Source organism: Bos taurus, chromosome 23, assembly GCF_002263795.3.
Source record: "Bos taurus isolate L1 Dominette 01449 registration number 42190680 breed Hereford chromosome 23, ARS-UCD2.0, whole genome shotgun sequence".
Classification (NCBI taxonomy): domain Eukaryota; kingdom Metazoa; phylum Chordata; class Mammalia; order Artiodactyla; family Bovidae; genus Bos; species Bos taurus.
Window position 1 is genome coordinate 51,980,095 of NC_037350.1, and position 27,895 is coordinate 52,007,989.

General features: G+C 49.6%; 1 long non-coding RNA gene across 1 annotated transcript in view; it reads right to left on the reverse strand.

Annotated features, from left to right (window-relative positions):
* Nucleotides 1-15,670: 15,670 nt before the first annotated feature.
* The window catches only part of LOC101904512 (uncharacterized), a 30,591-nt gene continuing 18,366 nt past the window's right edge, over nucleotides 15,671-27,895 (reverse strand). Inside the window, exon 3 of the long non-coding RNA XR_001494959.3 lies at nucleotides 15,671-22,098. This is a non-coding gene — a long non-coding RNA (uncharacterized lncRNA). The remainder of the gene's footprint in view (nucleotides 22,099-27,895) is intronic.

Consider the following 27,895-nt stretch of genomic DNA (forward strand, 5'->3'; position numbering starts at 1 on the left):
AGGAATGAGACAAGGACGCCCAATCTCAATACTTCTGGTCAACAAAATACTGGAGGTTCTAGCCAGAGCCATGAGGTAAGAAAAAGATACGCGAGGCATTCAAATTGGAAAGAAAGAAGTAAAATTGTCCCTCTTTGTAAACAACATTACCCCATATACAGAAAACCTTAAAGATTCCACTAAAAATATCTGTTAGAAATAATATACAAATTCGGTAAGGTTGCAGGATACAAAATCAACACTCAAAAATCAGTTCCATTTCTATACACCAAACACAAACTTTCTGAAAAGCAAATTAGGAACATGATCCCATTTATAATAGCACCAAAAAGAATAAAATACTCAGGAGTATAGTTAACTAAGGAGGTAAAAGACTTGGATATTGAAAACTATAAAACATTGATGAAAACATTAAAGAGAACACAAACAAATGGAAACGCGCCCTGTGTCCTTGGGTTGGAAAAGTTAACATTGTCCACATGTCCACACCACCCAGAGATCCACAGGGTCAGTTCAACCACTGTCAAAACCCCCGGACCTTTTCTATAGAACTAAACTGCACGATTCACGTGGAATCAGAAAGGATCATGGATTGCCCAACCCATCCTAAGAAAGAACAATGCCGGGGGCATCACACTTGCTGACTTCAAAATGTATTACGAAGGCACAAGGATCACAGCGGTTTGGCATCGGCAGGAGGCAGATGCATAGACCGATGGGACAGGATAAAGAGAGGCCAGAAATAAGTCCATACACAGAAGGTCAACTGACTTCAACAATATTCAAGGGGAAAGAGATTGTCCCTAGTGCTAGGAAAACCAGATAACCACATGCAAAAGAATCAAATTGTAGTCTTATTGTACCACACACACACACAAATCAACTCAAAATAGATTAAAGACTTAAACTTAAGACCTAAAACTGTGAAACTTCCAGAAGAAAACATAGAGGGAAAGCGTCATGACATTGGCCTTGGCAATGATTTGACAGAAAAGCAAAAGCAATAAAAGCAAGAATTGACAAACGGGACTACGTCAACCTAAAAGCTTCTGCACAAGGAAACAACAAGATGAAAAGAAAACTCCAGAGTGCGGGCCGGGGGGCCACATGTCTCCCAAGGGGCTGACCTCCCAAAATACAGAAGGAAAACGCAATAGCAAAAAAACGAACGACTGATTTAAAACGGGCTAACGACCTGAATAGACATTTCTTCAAAGAAAGCATAAAAATCTCCAACAGGTATACAAAACTGTTCCATGTAACCAAACATCAAGGAAATTTGAATCAAACCTCAAGGAGATACCATCTCATATCCGTCAAGGTGGCCACTATCAAAAAATAAAAGCCAACAAGCATTGGTGAGGACGTGGAGAAATTTAAATCCTTGTGCACTGCTGATAGGAATGCGAAATGGTGCAGTCGCTATGAAAACAGTATGGAAGTTCTTCAGTAATTAAGAGAACTACATGAACCAGCATTCCCAGCTGGCACTAGGGGTAAAGAACCCGCCTGCAAATTCAGAAGACATAAGAGACATGGGTTCGATCCCCGGTTCAGGAACCCCCTGGAGCAGGGCATGACAACCCACCCCAGTATTCTTGCCTGGAGAATCCCATGGACAGAAGAGCCTGGGGGGCTACAGGCCATGGGGTCGCACAGAGTTGGACGCGACTGAGCGACTGAGCGTGCACAAGCCCATCAAGGTGCTGAGACTCACGCCCTTCCTCGTGTGTAACCAGCACTGTGTCTCTCGCACAGTCCACCCTGCAGGCCCCTCGATGCACACCCAGGCCTCCTGGACTCCTGCCCTGCAAAGCGAGGTGTGATTTCTTCAGTGTATAAGCCCAGGAGCAGAACTGCTGTGTAAATGAGAGTGTGTATGTTTAACTAAGCACTGCCAGACATTTTATTTTTACAAGAAAATACTGAAAAGAACATTAATATTTTTTAAATTAAAGAAAAACACTTTAAACGCTGGCAAAAAAAAAAAGAAAGAAAGAAAGATTTGTTGTTTGGCCACCAGCCTTTTTTTTTTTTTAAATAAAGATATCAGCCATTCTTTACCCTAAAAACAGCATTACTACAGACCAGAATAAAGAAAACTTTCTCCACTGAATCACAGCCTGAGACTGAAAACATGTTTCTCCTCCGAGGCTGCCCATTTCCCGGCGGGGACGTAGCGGGGTGGCGTCCCCACGTCCCCGGGGCCCGAGATCCCCTGGGCCTGGACCCAGCAGGCACCTCACCCAGAACCTTTCAGGGAGCTGCGAGCTGATGGGGCCCAGTTTGTTCACACGGTAAAAGCTCAGACACCAGCCGGCCTAGTTCAAAGCTGGACATCTGGCAACTCTAAAAGCAAATTCAGTTGTCTTTCCTCAGAGAAAATTATGCATATCATATAATTTCTGAAATTAGGTTAAATTACAGCAAATTGTGGAGTGTAGAATTGGTAAATAAATACCACAGACGGACACCCCACCATCTGAGCTCAGCTCTGCAAGTGACACTATGCTTGATTAGATATGGCTAAACGCTATCACTGTTTACGATTTGCAGCATAAACACTGTGTAAATATCCTGTGGGAAAACTTACTTCTGTAGTTCACGGATTTATTTTGGTGTTAACTTCAAAAGCGACTACAAATATTTACGTAAAATTGTTTGCATAATTAGACCACCTCCACTTCTCCAGCACGCTCCTCGCCTCACCTTCGCGCGTCAGGGTGCCTGTCCTTCGTGTGCTGAGCGCAGGTTCCCTGACACCAGAGGCGTGGCAGCCGGGCCTGCAGGGCTCGGGGAACCTTGGCAGGTCAGCCCCAGAGTCAGTGCTCAGACCAACACCCCCGTCCCCGGCTTGTCCTCCAACACTGTCAGCCTCAGGCGCACTGCCGGCTTCACCTGCCTCAGCATCAGGAAACGCGCGCGTGTGCGCCCACGTGAGGCCGGACAGTGCTAAGATGGTCTTCACCCAGGTGTCTAAATTGTGCACAGCTTTAACATTTTATTTCGCCATCTCTGCATCATTACAGTATGATTCCAAGTCTCCTTACTGGGTAAGTTACACTAGCCCAGAGGACAGACGCAAGCCAAGCAATGCTCTCTGTGTAACCACAGAGCAGGCACGAAGCCTGTAACTGCTCAGGAGGTGCCTTTTGATTGTGAAAAATAAACCTTTTAAGGCAATTGTTCCTGATAAAAGTACACGGGTGCATTTGTGCTCTTATTTCTGAAGTGAGCAGGAGGGTTAGTATCGTATGTTATGCTGCTGCTGCGTCGCTTCAGTCGTGTCCGACTCTGTGTGTCCCCATAGACGGCAGCCCACCAGGCTTCCCGTCCCTGGGATTCTCCAGGCAAGAACACTGGAGTGGGTTGCCATTTCCTTCTCCAATGCATGAAAGTGAAAAGTGAAAGTGAAGTCGCTCAGTCGTGTCTGACTCTAGCGACCCCATGGACTGCAGCCTACCAGGCTCCTCCGTCCATGGGATTTTCTAGGCGAAAGTACCGGAGTGGGGTGCCATTGCCTTCTCCGATCGTATGTTATACTATAACACAAATTATATGAGTAACTGGAGACCACCACTCAGGGCAGCCCAGGTTTGTGTCTGGACGGGGAGCAAGGGTCTTCCCTGGTGGCCTTCCCTCAGGTCTAAGTGACACAGCTGGGGTCTGAGGCAGTGAGCTGCCCTGGCTTCAGTGGGGGGTCGGGTGACCTGGGGGTGACGGGCAGCCTTGGACAGGTAGGGAGGCCCCTGTGTGAGGCAGGGCACGCTGTAGCATGTGAGCTGTACAGCAGTCAAAAGCAGGTAGTGGCTGCTTGTTCCTGGAAAAAATAAGACCGTATCCTCCACTCGGGGTGAGTTTGACGAGAGCACCTGTATTACAGGGCTGAGGGTGGGCCAGATGACCTCTGAGCCCTCTGCCAGTTCTAAGACGCCAAGATTCTCCTTGTACATGGGAGATGCTCTGCATATTCGAGAGCTGACACGGCCAACACAAAGAAATAAGCCTCAGGAGAGACGGGGATGATGCAGCCACTGCAGCCAGAGCCGTGGACGGCAGAGACTCAGGCATCACCGCGGGAGGGAGGCCGCTCCTGCAGGTCCAGCCCTTCTACTGTGGCTGGGGGCGTCCAATCCCTTTATGCGTATTTGCTGTTGGCAGCGGCCGTGAGACCTGAAAGGAAAGGATGGGGCAGCGGGAAAACTGCAGAGTGAAAACCGTCAGCTTCACTCTCATCTCCAGGACGCCGAGGGCTGAACATCCCTGCAGACGGAACCCCGTTCAGGAGAACCAGACAGGTGACATTGTGTTTTGATGTCTTTAAAGTGTTTGTCCTGAAGAGGAAGAGAAAACAAATGAGCTAGTATGTTCCCAGTCACTGACCGTGTAAGGATCCAGTGAAGTGAAAGATTTTTCTTCATAAAGAAAGAATATAAAGTTAATCAATTTGGAATTTTTCTTTCTGTGATTCAAAACACATTTCTCCAAAAATTTTCCTATGTCTGAAAAATACATATCACCAGTTTTCTGAGTTTAAAAAAACGCTGAGTTAAAGAGTCAGGCAGTGTAGTTAGACATATATTCATGAAATATATATGAATCTGAGTGCCTGCTATATCATTTATTACACATAAAATTCCAATTTTGGAAATTCTTATGATTTTAATTAAATATTTTAATAAAAAACTAATTTTATTAAAACTTTAAAATATAAGTAATGTTTTATTCAGATGTCCAAACCCTAGTAATTGAACAAAAGGTTCAAACATCTGCTTCCAAAGCGGGCTCAGCAAACGCTAGACAATAAAACCATTCCTGCACCCTCCCTCGGATGTGCGAGCACTGCACAGAAGTCTCGGAGGAGCGAAGTCCCCTCAGCGTCCAGGCTTCCAGTCAGTCCGCCCGTCAGTCCATCAGTCTGGGCGAGCGCAGCGCGGAGACCGGAGAGGCAAGTGGACGAGGTGCGGACGGCGGGCCCCGACCGGAGAGTCCAGTCGCCAAGGTGTGTATACCTGATAAATACTCGCCAGAGACGCATTCCACGCTAAGATTTTTAAATGCCATAAGTTTCGGGCAACAGTTTTGTGAAGACACAATTCTAACACCACGTAATCCATTCACTTAAAGGGTAGAATTTAATGACTTGTCGTATTTCAGACTTGTAAATCCATCTCCACAATTATAGGATGTTTCCTCCCCCACAAAACTGCTCCCCTCCGCGTCCAGCCAACCCGCACCTCCTCCCCGGGGAACCCCGGCCCCCCCCAAACCCCCGATACACACACCCCACACACACACACCACACACACATACCACACACACACACCACACACCACAAACACATACCACACACACACACTGCCCACACACACCCCACACACACCACACACACACCCCACACACCACATACACACCTCACAACCCCCCACACACACACCCCACACACACACCACAAACACACACCGCCCACACACACCCCACACACACACATCCCATACACACCACAAACACACACCCCACACACACACCCCCCACACACACACCCCCCACACACACACCACACACACACACATCACACACACCCCACACACACACCCCACACACACACACCCCACACACCCCACACATACACACCACACACCACATACACACCTCACAACCCCCCCCACACACAAACCACACACAGCCCACACACACACAGCCCACACACACAGCCCACACACACATCCCACACACACATCCCATACACACCACAAACACACACCCCACACACACACACACCACACACACACCCCACACACCACATACACACCTCACAACCCCACACACACACCACAAACACATACCACACATACACATACCACACACACCTCACACACACACCCCCCACACACACGCCACACACACCACACACACACACACCCCCCACACACACACACCACACACACCCCGCACACACACCCCCACACACACACCCCACACACACAGACACACCACACACACACCTCACACACACACACCACACACACACACCACACAAACACACCACACACACCACACACACACACCCCCTACACACACACACCACACACACGCGCCACACACACCACACACACGTCACACACACACACACCACCCACACACACCACACACACCCCCCACACACACACCCCACACACACAGACACACCACACACACACCTCACACACACACACCACACACACACACCACACACACCTCACACACACACCCCCCACACACACGCCACACACACGCCACACACGTCACACACACACACACCACCCACACACACCACACACACCCCCAACACACACACCCCACACACACAGACACACCACACACACACCTCACACACCCCACACATACACACCACACACCACATACACACCTCACAACCCCCCCACACACACAAACCACACACACCCCACACACACACGCCACACACACCACACACACGTCACACACACACACACCACCCACACACACCACACACACCCCCCACACACACACCCCACACACACAGACACACCACACACACACCTCACACACACACACCACACACACACCACACACACCTCACACACACACCCCCCACACACACGCCACACACACGACACACACGTCACACACACACACACCACCCACACACACCACACACACCCCCAACACACACACCCCACACACACAGACACACCACACACACACCTCACACACCACACACACACCGCACACACACCCCGACTCCCACCCTCATCCCACCCTCCCACCGTCACCCCGTCACCCTCCTACCCCAGTGAACCCCGGCCCACCCCCATCCCCACCCCACCCTAATCCTGGACCCCCACACCCCCTAAACCCCCTCCGGACTCCCACCCCACCCCAGCCCACCCCAGCCCTTTCTCCCGGTGAGGACACTTCATGTAAATGGAACCAAACAAGACAAAGTCCTTTAAACTAAAGCCATTTTTAAAAGACCTAAAACAATTCACAGTCATGACGTCTTCAGACCTTGACACACTCTCTGTCAGTGATCGGGGCTCGGAGGGCGGGCACACGGGGTCTCCCGGCGGGGAGCCTGGCTTCCGGGGGCCCGGGCTCTGGGGGGCTCGGGCTCTGCCCACCGCTGCCCCCTGCCCGCACGGCCCGCCTTCCCGAGACGCTGCACCAGCACCATTAACTGGTATAAGATAGAGGTTTCCTATCCTTTCCCTAGAAACTATGAAGCTTTGAGTCAGTCCTAAAGCTCTTATCAAAACTTCACCCCAAAATGCCGCCTTTACTTTTTATCTTTCACAAGGACAGTGCTGAATCTTAAAGAATTTCATTTCAATCCTAACAAGAACATAAACTGGGAAAGCTCTTTCTTCACTATTTAAAAGAATAAGACCCTCTAGAGATGAAGATTTTACTAAAACCATGTGTGAAGACTACTGATTAAAAAGGAAGAAATATAAAAATTTAAAACATGCATAAATAATAGTACCTTATGTTAGATAAGTCATGGTCGAAAAAGTGGACGCGACTGAGCGACCGAACTGGACTGAAGGCTTAGAACTCCCGTGTGAATGCTATTTTTAGTTAGTTAGCAGTATCTATTGCTCTTTCAGAATTTCTAAATTTTTAAGTGGTTTTAAAATTGAAACTTTAATATTTACTGAATTTTTTTAACCTTAAGGGTTGAAGTTTTTTGAAATCTGAATAAACATTGAAAGAAAATAAAATTTACAAACCACTTTCTGTGGGCTTCATCATGTAATGTTTAGCACTCCAGCTTTGTAAACATTACAGTTATCTCTGGTTTGCTACTAAAACGGCGTAATCCTAGGACTAGTGCTTCAGATTCTGCAGTTAGCAGCGTCAGTAGGCCTTTAACCATTTTTCAAAACCGTCATCTCCAACCTTGCAGAAAGTTTAAGAAACTCTCAGAAGTGAATGCTCTATTTAATACACATTACTCTGAATTTCTCTCCTGATTTTAAAACAAAGAAGAAATACATCAAGAATTCCTTTTGGAGCAGATGCTGTGTTTAGGAGGATTTCAGTTGTTTCACTGTTACTTGTGTGTCCTGGGTGAGTTCACAGCAAGTACTTGATTCTGTTTTATGGAAATTTTAAAACATAGCCATGTACTGCCTAAGGCAAAGAAACTTTTAATCAGTTTATGTGTAAATAAATAAACTTTTGAGTTATAGGATGTGCATTGGGTTTACCACACTTTAAGTTTTTAATAAAATATTTTAATGTATAAATAAGATATGGATAATAAATTATGTCCTTTGAAAAATACAAAGTTTTGTATATGTGCAACATACAGGAAGAGGGAATTTTGCATTGAATCTGCATTTGGACATAAAGCTTTCTTTTCTGAAGGTTGACAAAGCAGACCAGGCTCAGGAGCCCATTCCTGCGCTCTGCACCAGGGACCTCAGTCAGCACCTGTCACTGGGGAGGAGGGGCCAAGCGGCGTCTCCAGCGTCGTCCCAGAGGAGACCAGGGCATTTCAGGGCTGCCAGGGGGACCTGTGTGTGTGTGTATGTATGTGTGTGTGTGTGCATGTGTATGTGTGTGCATGTGTGTGTCTGTATGTGTGTGCATGTGTATGTGTGTGTGCATACGTGTGAGCGTGTGTGTGGGTGTGTGTGTGTGCATATGTGTGAGCGTGTATGTGTGTGTGTGTGTGCGCGCGCGTGTGTGGGTGTGTGCGTGTGTGTGCATATGTGTGAGCGTGTACATGTGTGTGTGGGTGTGTGCGTGTGTGTGTGTGCATATGTGTGAGCGTGTATGTGTGTGTGTGTGCGTGTGTGTGGGTGTGTGCATGTGTGGGTGTGCATATGTGCGTGTGTGTATGTGTGTGTGCGTGTGTGTGGGTGTGTGCGTGTGTGGGTGTGTGCTGCCACATTTAAAGCATGTGGTACTCCCTACTCACTACCATCAGTTCCCTTTGCTGGTGGAAAAATGCACATACTTTAATATAGAAAATAATGCTGGGTGGGTCCCCTGGCCTTCTTTATTATGTAGCACTGCCCACAAGACTGATCCAGCCTGTCCCCTCTTAAATAAAACAGCCTCGTTTCTCATATGTTTCAAGCCTACAAAGAATATTAGCTTCTCTCATTTCCTGTGGGTTCTCTTTTAAACAAATATTTCTGTGCTTTTGTGTCTTTGCTTTCACTTTTGTCAAAAAGTCAAAGAGAAACTCTTCTTAAGTATTTTTATCAGTTAATTTATTTTGCATTTGGTAAGAAACTAGCTTAAGCATCCCTCCCGCCTAGAGAAAAGTAGTGACAGTCAGAGGATGCCGTCCTCTCTGGGCCGGGGGTGCTAGATGGCAGCGTCTAGTTCCACGAGCTGTGGGAGGGGAGCGGCTGTGCCGTAGGAGCTCTTTCCTCAGAAAACAGCCAGTCACCCTTCAGGCTCCACGGGCTGTGATGAGATCGGTGAGTCCTCTGTGGCCCTTGGACATCCTGGTGTGTACTGAGGAAGCAGCTGGAGTGTCAATGCAGCGAAACACACGTTCTGCTGAGGAGGCAGAGATTGGGAACAAAGACAAAGGCATCACGACAGAAGCAGCCACGTTGACAGCGGCCCCAAGGCGGGCGAAGCTACAAACCAGGAGCCTGGCCGGAGGGCGTGTGAAGGGGGAGTGTCTCCCGGAGACAGACGTGCTGTTCTGGCCTCTGGTGAGCCCGGTAAAGCCCCTGACAGAGTTCACCGACTACCCCGAGAGGTCCTGAGCACCTCCACGCAGCTAGGAGCTCCTGTTTTCGCTTCGGGGTGTCTGGTTGTAGCTCGTCTCTCACCAGCTTCTTCTCATACCTGCTTCTGCGTCTCAGACCTAAGTCCCTGTGGGGACCCAGAAACAGGCGGCAGTGACGGGCGTGTCCCGTCTGCATGCGGGGCCGGGGGCGATGGGGAGGCTTGCGTGCCCAGGGTCACAGCTCCGTCTGCACAGCGCACACTGGCATCTTCTGAACCAGTGACGTGTGAATGTGATGTTTCCTAAAGACCTCCCAGGAATGTTTTGAATGCATCTCACATGAACGTGGGTACGAAGCCCTGTGTGCCATCTTATCTGTGAAGAAACCATTTTTTAATTTCCCAAAAAAACGTGAAGGTGTAACCTCCAAATCTTCCTCTCTCGTTTTTGCTCTCTGCACCAGAGGACTGGGGCCTGACAGCATCTGGGGCTCCCCAGACAGAGGACAGGACTCCGCAGCTCCCCAACAGACAAGTAAGTAGACCAGAAGGAGGCAGAAAGGGCTGCAGAGGGCCCGTCAGCCTGGAAACCCCACCCTCCTCCAGCAGATCCCTCACTGCCTCCTCAGAGTGGACGTCATGGTCATCCTGGGCTCCCACTCCATACCCCACCCCACACGGACCCTCCCCAGCACAGCAGCCAAGTCAAGGAACGGGGTGAAGCCACCGTCACAAAAGTCACTCAGGAACGTCCAGTGTTAAGGAAGCATCTGACCCAAGTTGCTGCTGGTTTATGGGAGAGTCCACTTACTAGATTAAACTCAGAACTTATCATCACTTCTCATGACACATCCCAGACCAGTGTGCACGTCACAAATTCACGCTGATTTTGAACACTTAAGTGCTTCCTATGAACACAATAAAGAGTCACAGGTATATATGTATTTGGGTTTCCCTGGCAGCTCAGAGAGTAAAGAATTTGCCTACAGTGCAAGAGACGCTGGTTTGTTCTCTGGGTCAGGAAGAACTCCTGGAGAAGACGATAGCAACCCACTCCAGTTTTCTTGCCTGGAGAATTCCATGAATAAAAGAGCCTTATAATGCATATGAAAAACTGATATAATTAATTCCTTTAAATTTTGCTAAAAGCAGCAAAATGATTTCTAACTGTCATTTTAAAAAGAAAAATCACCTTTCCTAAGCAGACTATAACTGGGGTCTAGGGCCCTAGATACTTTAAAGAAAATTCTGGTGAACATACTGAATAACCAAGACACCCTGTGCCCACTGCTCAGAAGAGAAGGCTCAAAGCAAACTCCCACTCACCCTGCTTGTAACTGCCAGTTCTGCCCCGTTCTAAGCCTCTCTAACATAAATGCATCACATCACTAGGTGGTGAAATTGGAGGTGTCCCCAGATCATGGGCATAAACTATTTTCAGATCTATAGCACAGAAACCCAATCCTGGAGGGATAGGGTGCGCATGGCTCCACCACCCCCCATTGTGGGTGAGAAGGAGGAGGATGTTGTCTGTAGCAGGCTGACAGTCTACGGGGAGAGCACACACTCACAGGCTTCTGTACGACTGACTGGGCAGGTGAGCACACCTCCTCCCACGAAGACCAGGATTTAAAGCTATATTGATGACCCTGGTGGCTCAGCAGGAAAGATTCTTCCTGCAATGCAGGAGGCACAGGAGACACAGGTTCCATCCCTGGGGAGGGAAGATCCTCTGGAGAAAGAAATGGCAACCCACTCCAGTATTCTTGCCTGGGAAATCCCATGGACAGAGGAGCCTGGAGGACTACAGTCCATGGGGTCACAAAGAATTAGACATGACTGAGCAACTGAGCATGATGATAATCAAAGCTGATGAAAAATATATGAAGATTGGCACAGACTTCTCTTAGCAGATCTACCTAAAAGACCCCTCCTACAATTAGCAACCAGCACTATCTGTTTTTCTAGCACTGGATATGCATCCAAGGCTATGTCATTGCCAAGAGCATCTGAAGGAGGTTTGAGTCTGTCAGCCACTTAGCCACGCTGCTTCCCTTGGAAAAAGAAGTCCTTGCTGCTGTTTTGTGCAACTTCTCCTTTTAGAGCTCAAGTCCCATTAGACAGTAGGCAGAATAGAGCACTTCTCAATTTCCCCTCTACTCTAAGTCCTGTGTAAGAAATAGGACCCTAAACTCCTGAGTATTGGGCTACTGGCTCTGGTTCAGACTGACAGGAGCAGAGCTGACTTCATGGGAGGCGAAGGGGAAGGTGGAGTGGGCCCGCACTGTCTCCATTCTCAGTGACTTGAGTCCCCAGCACCCTCACCTGTCAGGGGAGGTGGAACCCAGGCATAACCCAGGCCTGCTTTCCAACCCCCCTCCCCCATCTGATGAGCAAACCCCCCTCTGTTAGTTCAGTTCAGTTCAGTCACTCAGTCATGTCCAACTCTGCGACCCCATGGACTGCAGCACACCAGGCCTCCCTGTCCATCACCAACTCCTGAAGTTCACTCAAACTCATGTCCATCGAGTCGGTGATGTCACCCAACCATCTCATCCTCTGTTGTCCTCTTCTCCTCCAGCCTTCAATCTTTCTCAGCATCAGGGTGTTTTCCAATGAGTCAGCTCTCCGCATCAGGTGGCCAAAGTATTAGAGTTTCAGCTTCAGCTTCAGTCCTTCCAGCAAATATTCAGGACTGATTTCCTTTCAGATAGACTGGTTGGATCTCCTTGCAGTCAGTCCAAGGGACTCTCAAGAGTCTTCTCCAACACCATAGTTCAAAAGCTTCAGTTCTTCAGTGCTCAGCCTTCTTTATAGTCTAACTCTCACATCCATACATGACTACTGGAAACACCATAGCCTTGACTAGACAGACATTTGTTGGCAAAATAATGTCTGCTTTTCAATATGCTGTCTAGGTTGGTCATAACTTTTCTTCCAAGGAGCAAGTGTCTTTTCATTTCATGGCTGCAGTCACCATCTGCAGTGATTTTGGAGCCCCCCAAAATAAAGTCTGTCACTGTTTCCACTATTTCCCCATCTATTTGCCATGAAGTGATGGGACCAGATGCCATGATCTTAGTTTTCTGAATGTTGAGTTTTAAGCCAACTTTTTCACTCTCCTGTTTTACTTTTATCAGGAGGCTCTTTAGTTCTTCTTCATTTTCTGCCATAAGGGTGGTGTTATCTGCATATCTGAGGTTACTGATATTTCTCCTGGCAATCTTGATTCCAGCTTGTGCTTCACCCAGCCCAGTGTTTCTCATGATGTACTCTGGCCGAGGATAAAGAAGGTTGCTGACCCTTCTTTGCAGGGCAGGCAGAACGGCCGCACTGCTAGGTCACAGGTTTGAACACTGAAAATCTTTCAGCAAAGACTGTAGGATTGCTGGTAAGGCAAGACTTAGAGAGGGTTTGTTCACAGGACAGGAGTTTGGAGAGGACCGTTTCTATGTTTCCTCGCAATTGTCACCTTAGAATTCTTTTTGCCTTCCATGAGCTTCTGTTACTTCTGCAGTTTCTTCCTGTTTCACCCTAGTTTCAGGTAAGTTATCAGACCTCTCTACACAGACTTCGGGGAACTCAGTACTGGTCAGCTGATCGATGGCTTGACAGCTATATCTTGTTAGTGGACTTGCCTAATATAAAAGTACTGTGCCCTCCTTTCCACAAGACCACAATTTATAGTAATACAGCAGTTAGGGCAGAAGGATAAGAAATGGTGAGCCTGGTTCTAGGGCTTGGGGAGCTGATCATGCTGAGACAGAGGATATCTGTCATTCCTCGGAACTTCCGCTCATGGGGGAAGCCTCTCTTTGGTCTCACATCCACAGCTAATCAAAATCGAGACAGGGTCAGGATGAAAGACTCCGTCCCACAGCATCCCACGTCTTGGTCTTCCTTTCAGAGTCTTCTAAGATCCACTTTGAGCTGGGTGTTGTATACTGTTCAGGGGCCCTTTGACCTATTCCTGTGAAATCAGAAGGAAGCCGGGTCTCCGTCTTCACCACACAGCAGCCCGCTGAGGTCTGTGAGCAGCGTCCCCGACCCCCGAGGCAGCCGTGGTTCCAAGAGCTTCCGTGCCAGTCGGTCCACACAGCAGACTGCTAACCCAGTCCCCATTAGCGAGTAATTCTAGAATTAGACGCCTCCAGGGAGAGTGGGTAACAGATGGGAGTTTACAGGGGACTTTATGGACCTTGGGGCTTCCCTGGTAGCTCTGCTGGTAAAGAATCTGCCTACAATGTAGGAGATCCCGGTTCAGTTCTTGGGTCAGGAAGACCCCCTGGAGAAGGGATAGGTTACCCACTCCAGTATTCTTGGGCTTCCCTGGTGGCAAAGAATCTGCCTGCAATATGGGAGACCTGGGTTCAGTTTCTGGGTTGGGAAGATCCCCTGGAGAAGGGAACGGCTATCCACTCCAGTATTCTGGAGAATTCCATGGACCGTATACTCCATGGGGTTTGCAAAGAGTCGGACACAACTGACCAACTTTCACTTTAAAGACCTTGAAGGTGGACAAACAAGTCCCAGGCAGGAGGGAGGAAGGGGAGGGGAATGAGGGGAGGGGAAGGGGAGGCAGGGAAGGAGGGGAGGCGACTGACAGGGCCCTGGACCCCTTCCAGCCCCATCCCATGTGTGGGCAACCCACATGGCACCTTGACTTTTCCAATATTGAGAGAAAAAGCAGCCAAGCTTTTATGTGAGAACGAAAAGCCTGAAGCACTTCAATTTCCGGTGTTAAACGAAAGAAGACACACGAGAAAAGCCAGTTCAAGTGCACGCCAACAGCTGGACAGAAGAGGATGGGCATTTAGCCTGAACAAAAGGAAAAGGAGAAACGGTCTCGCTATTTGGATGGAGCGGCCTTGCCTCACAGGTGTCTTTTCATAAATCCCTTGGGCGTCAGGGGTGGGATAGCAGGCCCGCGTCTCTCAGAGAGAGAACAGGCTCAGCCCTGCGTGATCGCCAAGCGCAGCTGTGGAGAGGTGAAGTCTTATTGCAGGCACAGACGGTGGTCTTCATTTCAGCCTGGGTGGGCCTGGAGCCCAGAGACACCCAGATTTCTCTGTGGGCCCACAGCCCCCGGGGAGCAGGGCCGCCCGCCCCACCAGGGCAGATCTTCCGTTAAAGTGCCCGTCAGCGAAGTCAGGCAGAGTGGAGTCAGGGAAAGCTACTAATCGATTCCAGACCTGCTTCTCTCAGGCCTTCCTGGGAACACTTGCTGGATTTCCTGCGACAGTCCTGCCAGGCTGTGACTCTGCCAGTCGCCGCTCCCGCGTCTCCTGGGAACAGGCTGGGGTGGCGGGCGGTGCAGAAGGACCTGGGCCGTCGCCCGGGCTTCCTGCAGGTGAGACGCGGGTGCCACCTGAGGGCCGCGTGGCCGCCACCTGCCTGTGTCCGGAAGCGCCTTCCCGGCACCTTTTACTGGCACTTGGATACAGCCCTTCTGGGAAGCGTAAGTGGACCACATCTAGTCGTCTCTGGGGAATCATGGAGAAGAGAGAACTGAAGGAAACTGTCAGGCGTGTCTGTTGGCCAGGGGCTCCCTGTGGCCTGGGTGGGGCGGCTTCAGTGATGCCGCCGCAGCAGACACCAGGCCGGCAGGGATGGCTGGTGCAGGAGACATGGCCCACGCCAAGCGACCGCCGGCCCAGAGAGAGGAGGCAAGAACAAACCGCCAAAATTTATTAGAAATGCAAGTTTAAGAAACACAGAGTTCTGACTGCAGTTTCACAGAAATAATTACACGGTTCCAGCACAGACAGCGTCGTGCTCTGGAGGAAGGCCTGGGGTGAGGAGCCACAGAGACAGACAGAGGTGCTGTGGCTGGGCGCTCAGGGTCCCATCACGGGGTCTGTGGGGCCCCGGCCCCGAGCACTCGGCCCAAGGCCAGACCACCATCCCGGCTCCACACCCCACTCCTCCTGCGGCCCCCTCCTCCACCCCCCACCCAGACGCCGGCCACACCCACGGGCCGCGCTTACCTGTAACAAGGTCTCTCCCACTCTTCAGCTTTGGAAACACGACAACCCTGTCCGTTTCAAGGCCAAGTTCAAACCCCACCTTCCCTGCCTGGTTCTCCTTTTCTCATCAGTAGATGGTCCGTTCCCGCTGCCCACGGATGCCCAGCGGCCTCACCAGAAACAGTCTCATCCAAGATCAATGGCTGCCTGTTACGGGTCCTGAACGGTTCTGCCGGCGGCTGAGCACGTAAACTGTACTTTCAGAGTCTGCGCTGGTCACATAGGCCTATCTGGATGATGGGGAAGGAGGGGGTCCGGTGGTCACGGTGGGCCCCCACCTCCGTAACCCCAGGAGGCGGGGCCCCACTCAGTCACAGGTCACACAGGACATGATGCCGCTTGTCATCACGAGGCTGTAGAGCTCTGCACCAGCATGAGAGTCAGTCTCCGCACGCCTCGAGACGGTCAGGCCCTGTGTTTGTTGACTGCCGGTCCTGGGTCTACACGGACGGGCCCTTTAAACGGAAAGCTCCACGGTTGTCATGACCCCTCCACCCCCGAGCGAGACGGGTCTCCAACACGCCCCCAAAGAGGACCTCAATGCACAGGCAGCAATGCTAGGTGCAGGGAAAACAGCAGGAATTTATTAAAAGGTCAGGGGACATGTGAGCACTTTCCCCCTGAGGCAGATGTAGACAGAGCTAGAAGAAAATTGGAGCATAAAATATATTACATTTCAAGCCAGTAAGCACTAGTTGAAAAGCTGTAAAGAGGTGCGGCTACACCGTGAGCCTGGGAGCCGGTCTGCCCAGCTCTGCTCCGGGCCTCGGAGGGTGCTGGGGAGGCTTAGGTCCGTGATCAGGGTTTACATTAATAAACCCAGTTTGTTTTGGAAGCAGATTTCTTCTAGAATGTCTTAATGGGCTATTACCACTTCTACTGAATCTCTCTCATTCCTACTTTTTTCTGGGATTTCAAGTTTGCCAACCACGGCAGTTTTGGGTGTATGGCTGATGACCATGAACCCTGTGAGCACAGCCCTCCCTGGTCCTGGGTCCCTGGGAAGGGCTTATATACAAACTCATCCGAAGGGGCTCCTGGGAGCAGGTCTCGCCTGACTCATGTCACAGTGCAGAGAGTGAGTCTGAGCTGCTCCTGTCAACCTTGAACTTGGATGTGAACCCCTCTGGGAACAAAACAGATTTGTTTACCATTCCAGGCGACCCAGGCATCCCAAGGGCACTTGACCCAGGCTGACGGTGAAACAGTGTGCCCCATCTTCCACCAAGACGGCTTTGCTCAGATGTGAAGGCTCGGCCTGTGAGCATCAGTTGGAAGAACTCTCATTCTGCCCCTGCAGACCCCACCCATGAGGACCCCGTAGGGTTTACAGAGCCTGCGGACTCTAATCAGACACGTGGTTGATGCAGAATGCTGGGCACTTTGCCCTACTTCCTACTTTGAATGTATTATTTTCTCCTTTTAAAATATTTTTTGCAGAGTGTAAAATTTGGATCAAGCCAAACCTCAGTCTTCATGTTTTATTTCTGAACGTATTGAGAGTAGACACTTGAAAATAAATGTCGAAGCACTTGGTCTCTTTTAACTAATCCATAACAAAGAATTTAAAATAAACTTCCCAGGACGCTTATCAATTACACGATGTACAAAAATTCCGCAAACACATGAAAATCTTACTTTTAAACATGTTATTTACATTATAAAAAAGATATCTTCAACATGTTTTTCTTCAACCTCCAGGCAGCTTTTCAGATGAAGTACCTCTAAATTTAAAGCAATGATCCTATTGTTAATCTGAAACAAAATTGCAATAAGTACACTCCAAATATTCTGGAAACATGGGGGAAATAGTATATTTATTGTATTTTTTCAGGCTAAAGATCAAACCTCTTATTTTAAATTTAGTTACTTTACCTAAAAGGTGTCTGGAGGTTGAGGGGAAACATATTAAGTATATTATTTGAAAATGTAACTAATAAACTATTTGAAATAAGTTTATCCTCTGTTGCCAGACTTTTCAGACAGCCTGGATATTATTTTGGCTCAAATAGCAGAGCATTTTACATGCTAATGAATTACATATGGGTCGCAGAATTACTGCCCAATAAAAACTAAAGACATGAGCTTACATATCGATCTACAGAAAGAGGTTGGTTAGGCAAGGGCAGGGCCAGAGTCTCTCTGAACCCTCGTCAGAGAAAAGAAACTTGAACAAAAGCTGGGATGGACACCGCCCCCAGGGACCAAGGTTCTGGAAGGCGAGAGGTTCCTGAAGGCCTGGGTCATCCAGCGATCCATCAGGCAGGCCCGGCACCCCTCAGCCCTGCTCTCCATCACCTCACTTACTCCACACACATCCTGAGTCTCTACCCTGCAGCAGAGTCACCATCCCGGGGAAGCTCTTTTGGGCATTTAGGCACCAAGTTCCTGAAAGGCACAAGGCTCACAGCACTGAGGCCCCTGCCCCAGATGCTCCAGACATGGGCCCAGGGTGCCGGTCGCACTGGGCACCCAACAGAGGAGACGTGGTCCCCAAGTCTTTGGAAGGTGGCTCCTGGGCACCCCACTGCTCACTGCCCCAAACCATCCCTGGGATGCTGGCAGATAATGCTAATGTGATGCTTCTGATGAAGAGACAAGCCCTACACATGGTGCTCAGTCGCTCAGTTGTATCCAACTCTTTGCAACCCCATGGACTGTAGCCCACCAGGCTCCTCTGTCCTTGGGGATTCTCCAGACCAGAATACTGGAATGGGTTGCCATGCCCTCCTCCAGGGGACCTTCTTAACCCAAGGGTTGAAACCAGGTCTCCCAATTGCAGGCAGATTCTTTACCGACCGAGCCATCAGAGAAGCCCAAGAATACTGGAGTGGGTAGCCTATTCCTTCTCCAGGGGATCTTCCCGGCACAGGAATCAAACCGGGGTCTCCCTCACTGCAGGCAGATTCTTTACCAGCTGAGCCACCAGGGACACACAGTTGGTGCCTTGCTTCCCTGGTGGCTCGAACGGTAAAGAATCTGCCTGCAGTGAGGGAGACCTGGGGTCAATCCCTCAGTTGGGAAGATCTCCTGGAGAAGGGAATGGCAACCCCCTCCAGTATTCTTGCCTAGAGAATCCCATGGACAGAGGAGCCTGGTGGGCTACAGTCCGTGGGGTTGCAAAGAGTGCGACACGACTGAGCGACTAACACTTTCACTTTCACACCTTTCACTTTCTTCAATTCTAATCTCAGTTTAGAATAAGCATCACAAAGCCACTGAGAGTAAAAGCACATTTGCCTTTCATCTCTGATGGGCTATGTTACACAAATCTGGGCTACATTACCTGCTTAGATTGTAAATGGGCAACATTACAATTTATTAATTGCCTAATGCCAGCTGGGGCTTCCCTGATAGGTCAGTTGGCGGGAAAGAGTCAGACACGACTGAGTGACTAACACTTTCACTTTCAATGTCAACTTAAGCGGTTTACATAATTGCTCCTGCAACTCCTACCAAGAAGCACCAACCATCCGTTTTCTCAGCCAGGTACACCCGTCACAGTCGTGGGAGCCAACGTTCACATACGGGCACATGCATATGAAAATCCCTCTGTTCTGGGAGACGTGAGGATGGTGTTGGGCGACACACAGGAGAGTCTCCACACCTAGTCCTTCCTCATGCGTCTCTGCTCAAAGTTCCCCCTATCAACACAGTCCACGAGGGACCGGGCCCCGTGCCATGCTGCTCATTCAACTTCCTTCACCAGCTCAGGCTCTCAGGAGGAGCCCCAAGACCTCCCCGCTCAACCTTCCCGACTGTCTATAAAGGTTGCCCCTCATCGCATCCCATGAAGTTCTCCCCTCCTCTGAACTCCGGCACTTGCTACGCACCCCTTCACCCAGTGATCACGACAGCAGACGTCACAGAGCTCCCGACTGGTCCTCGGCGCTTGACAAGAAGCTGCTGCCAGAACCCGCCGCTTTCCACTGGTCCCGACCAACCTGCTAGGGGGAGGCTGGGAGTGGCTACCGTCTCCGCATGGGGGTGGACCAGCTTCAGGCCCTCTGTGCCGCACCCGGGGAATCCTAGTGGGACTAGCTGGCGCCCACTAGGCTGGTCTCCCCTCTTCTGTGGTTCTGCCCTGGCTCTGGGGTCACCCCTAAACACACCCAGGTGGTCCTCAACCCTCATGCCGGCATCTGCTTCTGGGGCCCAAACAGAGACCAGCAGGCCCCACCGTCCCCCTTCCCTGGAGCTCTGGGAGGTTCTCCTGCCACCCTTCTGCGCTCAGCAGAGGCTGGGGCTTTGCAGAACTGACTGGGTCTGCATCCTCCTTCTCTGCCCTGAAACCAGCGTGGTAACTCATGAGGTCAAGACCCAGGTTGCCCAGGAGAGGCGGCTGCACGCCCAGAGGCCTATGGACCAGGCAGGACCGGCCTGCTGCCGACCACGCGGATTCCACCCAGAAGGAGGTTCCTGGGCTTACAAAGCACAGGTAGTGTCTGGGCTTCCTTGGCACCACTTCCCTAAGCAGGTCAAGGTTCTCCGTTGGATGGGCCCGGCACCAGGCGCTGCTCACCTTTCGTTGAGTGAACGCGCTGATTCTGATTCACAGAATCCACTGTTTACATGAAGACCCGCCGTCCACTGTCGGAATGAGAGCCCCACATGGTGCCCACTGGGCGCCCTCCCCCCCAGAGGGGGCCCCAGGAGACAGGACCCTTCCTCTCAGGCAAAGCCGCCCACGAGCTGCTTGGATTTCCACGATCACTTTTGCTGTCTCTCTGGATCGTTTACAAATTTTTTGCAGTTGTGTTTGGTCACACGTGAAGAAATTTTTCAAGCATTTTGAATTCGGTAAAAATCCAGAAGAAACGTTGCCAAATCTGTTCCCTTCTTGCATTTTAAGCCCATATACATTTAAAGGGATATTCAATCCTTTTGTTTTTGAACTGGTTACCCATACCCCCATTAAAGCGTTGTCTTTTAAAAGCTGTTTGCTATTCAAGGAGTCTTGGGAGCCCATTTAAAATCCTTTTTAAATCCTTCTTCTCTGAAACAGGAAGCTGCATTTTGCCCAGAGTAAACACTCTGACCTGAGTGCAAGCTCAGGTGTGTGAATCCCCAGGGGAAACCTTGATCAAGGCAGTCAGCATCAGAAAGCAATAAAAGGAAAATTAGAGGCTTAAATGCCACAAGGAACTTGTTTGTCTTCGATGACCAGAGAAGACGCCGGTTTCTCAGCATCTCGGGAGCTCCCGGGGCGGGCGGGCCGGAAGGCTGGCCTGTGGCTCCTTGCCCGGCTGCCTGGACTGCAGCCAGCCGGACTGTATGCGGCCCCAGTGACCATCTGGACTGTCTCACCCCTCACACTTCATGTCGCCTGTCACGGGCTCTTAGGGGGCACATGCCACCCAGGCCGGAAAAAGCGTGGTGAGCTCCCCTTTCTCTCGCTGCTTCCTGCCTCTTCATGCAGACGCGGACTTGAGGAAACCAACGGACGCAAGAACAAGCACTCAGCGGACGACCTCAGACGGCAGCAGTGCGTTCCTCCTCCCGCGATTCTGGAGCTGGCCACCCGGCCTCCTCCTGCCCAGGTACGACCACATCCTAACTACGAACACCTGCAAAGACCCTGTTTCCAGGTGGATGCGACTGAGATCCCAGGCGGGTCTAGGATCCCAGGTGAATGTGACTGTTGGAAGGATGCTCTCCCACCCTAAAGCACACCCCCTACTGGCCCCCATGTGGCTCTCCCACCCTAGAGCACAGCCCCTACTGGCCCCCCAAGTGTGCATTTGTCCCAAGTGCAATTTACACTCACCGCCCCAAGCTTCCCCAAGGTCTTATCTCAGTGGCAGCTCCAAGTGCAAAATTGCAAATAAATCTCATCGTATCAGCCAGATATGGATGAGACGCTGGAAAATTCGGAGGTGGGAGGACTGGCTTTCTAGTCAAGGCAAGGGGCCAAAGGGGCCGCCTGTCTCGGGCAAGTACAAAACAGAGTAGGTAAATTCTGTCAAGTTTCAAGGCCTGGTATAATATAGTAACATAATCAGCAGTATAATAATGCCCTGTTCTCCATGCTCTGGTGCCACAGAGACCTCAGGAAAAATGCAATCAGCTGGGAGGAACGCCAGCAAAAGGACTTCATAAATAAGCCAGTGACGTGCTAGGCTGTGTGGTGGGTATTCCGCACAGGTCTTCACAGTTAAATCACTGTACTTACCCAGAGGTTTCCCAACTTACATTGGGTAGCAGAAGTTGGGGCCCACGGGCTGGGCACAGTGGGGGAAGAAGAGGGCGGAGAGTTGATCCAGCCTTTCTTTCATATCCTGCTGTCTTCATGTCCAATTCCTCTTCCATCAGCTTGGCTAATTGTGCAGTTGGTTTTTTAGACCAACGACAGGACCTAGAGACAGAGGCAACCCAAGGCAGCAACTGTCAGCAGAACAACAAGGAGTCAGCTTTGGAGTGAGCCGCCCTCATGTGGACACGTGATAAAGGAGCCAAAATGGACCCGCCAGCTGGTGATCGGGGGCCTCCCAGGCAAGCAGCATGGGCAGCCCCCTGCCCCACACCCCTGCCCTACAAGCTGGGGTGCAGAGTCTCCATCCTGGGAATTCCAACAGAGCAGAGAGCCTCTGCAGAGGCCATCAAAACCAAAACACTCCTCTGCCCTTCCCAAGGACCCCAGGCTCTGCTCCACTTGGAAGCACCACTTCTTGTAAAAGACAAAACCAAGAGTTTCACGGCTGCACAAACTCTTCACCGACTCTTGACCAGGCCCAGTACTTGAGGTCCTTCCAGATCCAGCTCCAGCCCATGGCCGCCTGTGTTACCAGCAGGAAGCCCCCAGCCCAGACCCTCTCCTGAGACGTCCTCCTCTCTCCCTCCCAGACGTGATGCTCCAGTCTCCTCGCTGCTTTGGTAACTGAGGACCGCCACTGGGGCTCGTCTCAGGGCAGTTCTCTCACCATCGGTAGGGACGGAGTCGACTCAGGCTCCTCGGGCTAACATCACACGTTTGACGGGGCTGCGGCCCTACTGGGCTTCTGTGAGACACTCCGTCTTCTCTTCTTTCAAGCTCTCGGAGGCCCTGAATCCGGGGCTCAGGATGCTTCCTCATCTTCAGAGCTGGCCGTGTCCCATCTCTCTGACCTTCTGTGGTCACATCTCCCCCGACTCACTTTTCCTGCCACCGAGTCCACTTCTAAGGACACTTCTGGTGACCCTGGGTCCCCCTAGATAAGCCAACATCGTCCCCCTACCTCAAGGTCAGCCAGTTAGCAGCCTTAATTCCACTGGCAACCTGAGCTTCCCTGTGCTGTGGGAGGTAGGCTGGCCCAGTTTCCAGGCATCGCGGTGGGGCAGCTTGGGTCGGGGAGGAGGGGAATGTTTCGTCGCTCCCACACGTGGAGGCACCACGCCTCTGTCATGAGCATCTGCCCTTTGCTTCCGTCACGGCCTCACCGCAGGCTGGTCTGCACCATTGCCTGCTCACGGATGTATGCTCCACTTACTTGCTTCTTGAAGGCAAGGACCATGCTTTAAACACATCCTGCATCTGAGGTGACGTCTCGATACTGGCACGAAGGCTTCTCTGATGGTTGCAGTCTGCCCTTTCTGTGATTGTCTTGCAACCAGAGAGTCTCTTCACACGATGACCATATGATCATCACAAAGCCATCATCAAGGACACAAAGTCACAAATATCTTAAGTTATCAACACCTATCAAAGATTCTGAGGAATGCTACCGTTCTATACAATCTCAAAAAATGAAGCCAGTGATTTCAAGGCTAACAAGTTCAGACTCACTTTAACAAACCAACTTAACTGTAGCAACAGATCCATGATAGAGGAATCTTTTCACACTTTTCCTACAAATCTTGGTTTAAAAAAGGTGTAAAGCTTAAGATTTGGTAGTGTGGGATAGTTACGGAGAATTTCTTCCTATTATTCTCTATACTTTTGTGTTTATTTTATAATTTTAAAATATATATATATTTCAGGAGCGCTTAGAAGTAATACAATTAGCTTTGAGTTTAACAACTGAGAAGTCCCCCAAAAAAGCTCACGGAGAATGATCAACATTAAGAAACAACCATAGTAAAGTAGCTGGAATTTGGGAAAGAACTCTTTGAGTATCCAAAGTACATGGACAAGAAGCACACGTTAGATGAATCTCTCTGTGAAGAAACTGCCAGGCCAGCCTCAACTTCTCCCAAAGTCAAAAGTGACTCAGGAGACAGGTGACAGTGCCCGTGATGGCTTAGTGACACAGGAGAAGGCCCGAGACTGACACGTCAACTGAATTCTCACATAGGAGTCAACAGCAAGAGCACAGAACATGAAGGGACTCAGCTCCCGTGACCCTGGACTAAGGACACCACTGAAGGCTGGACTCGGGCCGAAAGCCGGCAGTGAGCACCGAGCCCAGCAAACTGCAGGAGCGGGAGTTTACATGCGGGTCGAAAACAGTGAATTCATGAATCTTGTCCGTGGAAGTAATGCCACAAACAGTGTGAGAAGAAAAAAAGAAGAAAGTACAAATAAAGCATAAATTTGCTAGTTTCATCCTCATCTTTTACTCTGGACAGACTGTGATGCCACTTGGAGCTGATGAATCAGGTAATAAAGGTATATTTAAAGATATAAGATAACATAAGAATAAAATAAAATTGCGTGATGGGGGAATAAAAAGGTGAGAAGGGAAAATATATTAATCATAATGTTAATAGAAGGAAGTCAAAGGATATTGTCTAAAGAAATGAAAACTTATAAACTTGATCATTAGAACAAAAATTTAGCCCATCCAAGTTATCAGAAGAAATAGTTAAAAAGGAAATAAAACCATATTATGAAACATTTAAATGAAGATAAAAGGTATATTGTCACCCTGCTTATTTAACTTACATGCAGAGTACATCATGAGAAACGCTGGACTGGAAGAAGCACAAACTAGAATCAAGATTGCCGGGAGAAATATCAATAACCTCGGATATGCAGATGACACCACCCTTATGGCAGAAAGTGAAGAGGAACTAAAAAGCCTCTTGATGAAAGCGAAAGAGGAGAGTGAAAAATTTGGCTTAAAGCTCAACATTCAGAAAACGAAGATCATGGCATCTAGTCCCATCACTTCATGGGAAATAGATGGGGAAACAGTGGAAACAATGTCAAGTTTTATTTTGGGGGGCTCCAAAATCACTGTAGATGGTGACTGAAGCCATGAAATTAAAAGATGCTTACTCCTTGGAAGGAAAGTTATTACCAACCTAGATAGTATATTGAAAAGCAGAGATATTACTTTGCCAGCAAAGGTTCATCTAGTCAAGGCTATCGTTTTTCCAGTGGTCATGCATGGATGTGAGAGTTGGATTGTGAAGAAAGCTGAGTGCCGAAGAATTGATGCTTTTGAACTGTGGTGTTGGAGAAGACTCTTGAGAGTCCCTTGGCCTGCAAGGAGATCCAACCAGTCCATCCTAAAGGAGATCAGTCCTGGGTGTTCATTTGGAAGGATGCTGATGCTGAAGCTGAAACTCCAATACTTTGGCCACCTCATGCAAAGAGTTGACTCATTGGAAAAGACCCTGATGCTGGGAGGGATTGGGGGCAGGAAGAGAAGGGGACGACAGAGGATGAGATGGCTGGATGGCATCACTGACTCGATGGACATGAGTTTGAGTGAACTCCGGGAGTTGGTGATGGGCAGGGAGGCCCTGGCGTGCTGTGATTCATGGGGCTGTGAAGAGTTGGACACGACTAAGCAAATGAACTGAACTGAACTGAAAAGGTATAATGTTAATAATCATGGCATGTAGCAACTGGTATAAGAATCAGATTAACAAGTACAAATGGCAAAACATACTTAATAATAGAAGCAGACTTAGAAGTTGTACCACAAAGCAAAACCCAACATTATGTTATATGTAATCTAACCATAGCATTTCCCACATAGCGCAGCGGTAAAGAATCCACCTGCCAAGCAGGAGACACGGGTTCAATCCCTGGGTCAAAAAGACCCCCGGGAGGAGGGCATGGTGACCCACTCTAGTATTCCTGCCTGGAGAATCCCCATGGACAGAGGAGCCTGGCAGCTACAGTCCATGGGTTGCAAAAGAGCTGGATACGACAAACTGAGCAAGCAGCCATATAACCATTAAAGTAAATGATGGTGAAAGATATTAGGCAAATACAAACCAAAAACTTTGTTTTTAATATTATTTAAAGCTGATTTTAGAGCAAAAGAATTAAGTCAAGCAAAGAAGGTAAATGCATTAAATTCTATAAGCCAAATAATATAGTACCTACATTCATAAATCAAATTAATAATTACTATAAGAAGAAATATACAGAAGTCCATTATTCTCAGAAACCTTTATTTCACATGTCTCAGCCCAGGACAGATCAAGTGACCAGAGAGATCTAACTAGTACAGCGAGGCACACCGCCGCAGCGACGGGACGCACCGCGCAGGTGACCTGCCGGGTTCTGTCAGACGGTCCTCCCCGACTCACTTGTCACCTGGATGGAAGGAAGCCCCTGGCGCAACCTTCCTGAAACCCGCGGGCCAGCCCCTCTCCCCAGCTGCACTGCAGTCCAGCCAGACCCATGCAGGTGACACTGGGCTGTCCACACAGAACGTCGGGTGCGTGGATGAGGATCCCAGTCGCACACAGTCAGAAGGGAGGGTAATGAGGTTCCTATTGGGCAGCTTCGTCCTTTCCCTGGGTTTCCTTCCCTGAGAATGACCTCAGGTCCCACCGCCTCTTTCCCTACAAGACCTGTGACAATTCCTCCCCAAATCCACTTTGCAGAACCCACTCAGAGCCTCGCAGTGACACCCACCTTCCCCGGGGTGGGTCTCATCTCCCAGGGCAGGCAGATTGCACCCCCAGACATACACGCCCAGGTCTGCTTTCTTAGGAGACCTTTCCCTGGACAGGGTACATACACGCCCAGGTCTGCCTTCTTAGGAGGCCTTTGCCTGGACAGGGTCTAAACTGGGCTTTTTCCAAAAGGTTTTTATAGAAATCCTATACCTAGTACCCATTGCAACTCTGAGTCTACAGTTCTACAGAAGCTACAAAAATGAACCGAACTTTACCTCCACTTGAGATGGGGAAGCCAGGTCCCTGGAAGAACGGGTGTCCCGTTCAGTCCTCAAAGCCGATGGGCGGTCAGCCTGTCCTCAGCCCGTCCTTAGACTTAGAGCCTGACCTTCTGACCATGAAAGAGCACCTCCCAGTGAGCACCGCCTTTCTGATTAAATTGGCTCCTTCATCTTTATTTTCTCACTGATACACTGAAGCTATACTTTATCCTGGAAAATTCAAGTGGCTGCTCTGGGGACGCAGGCTGTGAATGTGTACACACTGTGTGTTTCTTAGAAGAAAGAGCTCTAATCAATTCAAGGCGTCACTCTACCAAGATCGAGTTTTGACCCTGATACATGTCAGTGACTAATGTCATGCGTTTCAAAGCAAAATGTAGCCCGATATTGTCTGGGTAAACCAGGCATGTAAATTAACTCAGCCGTAAAACCTTCTTAAAAATTTTAAAAGAGACAGGCCTTGGCAAGTCATTAAACTGCAGAACAGCCTAAGTACTTCAGGCTGTCGGCGCTGCCCGCTGCCGGCCTGGAGGTTACGGCGGCAACACCCGCGGCCTGGCAAGGCCGGCGCCTCCGCGGGTGTAGACGTGCCCACACTTGTCCCTAAGGTCGTTGAGGCCGACCCCGCTCTCACGGAGGAGAGGACACGGAGAGGACTGTGAGGCGGGCGCCCAGCCCCATCTCCCGCCTCCAGCTCCTGGGCTCGGCTGGTGTAGAGGAGGCGTCGAATGGAAGCGGAGGGATAGCCGTTCGTCCTTTTTCTGTCCAACACAGCCGACTTTATGGCCAAGGCCATAACGGCGTCTTAACCCATGTGTGGCAGCTGGTGAACTGCATGGCATTAATGTCATGCCCAGAAATCTGAAATTTCTTTTTGTTATGCTTCGGTTTTTAATACAGAAACACATTTGAAATATGTTTTCCTGGTAGGGAATGAGATTGGCATAAAGGTAAACAACTGGAAGATCGTTCATAGCAATGAATTTGTGCAGTGGATTTTCATTCCAAAACTTCAGAAATTAGAGACTGTTCACCAGATGTTGTTAAAATTTTTTTTTTACTAATTAACTACTAAATTGCTAAAAGGTACAC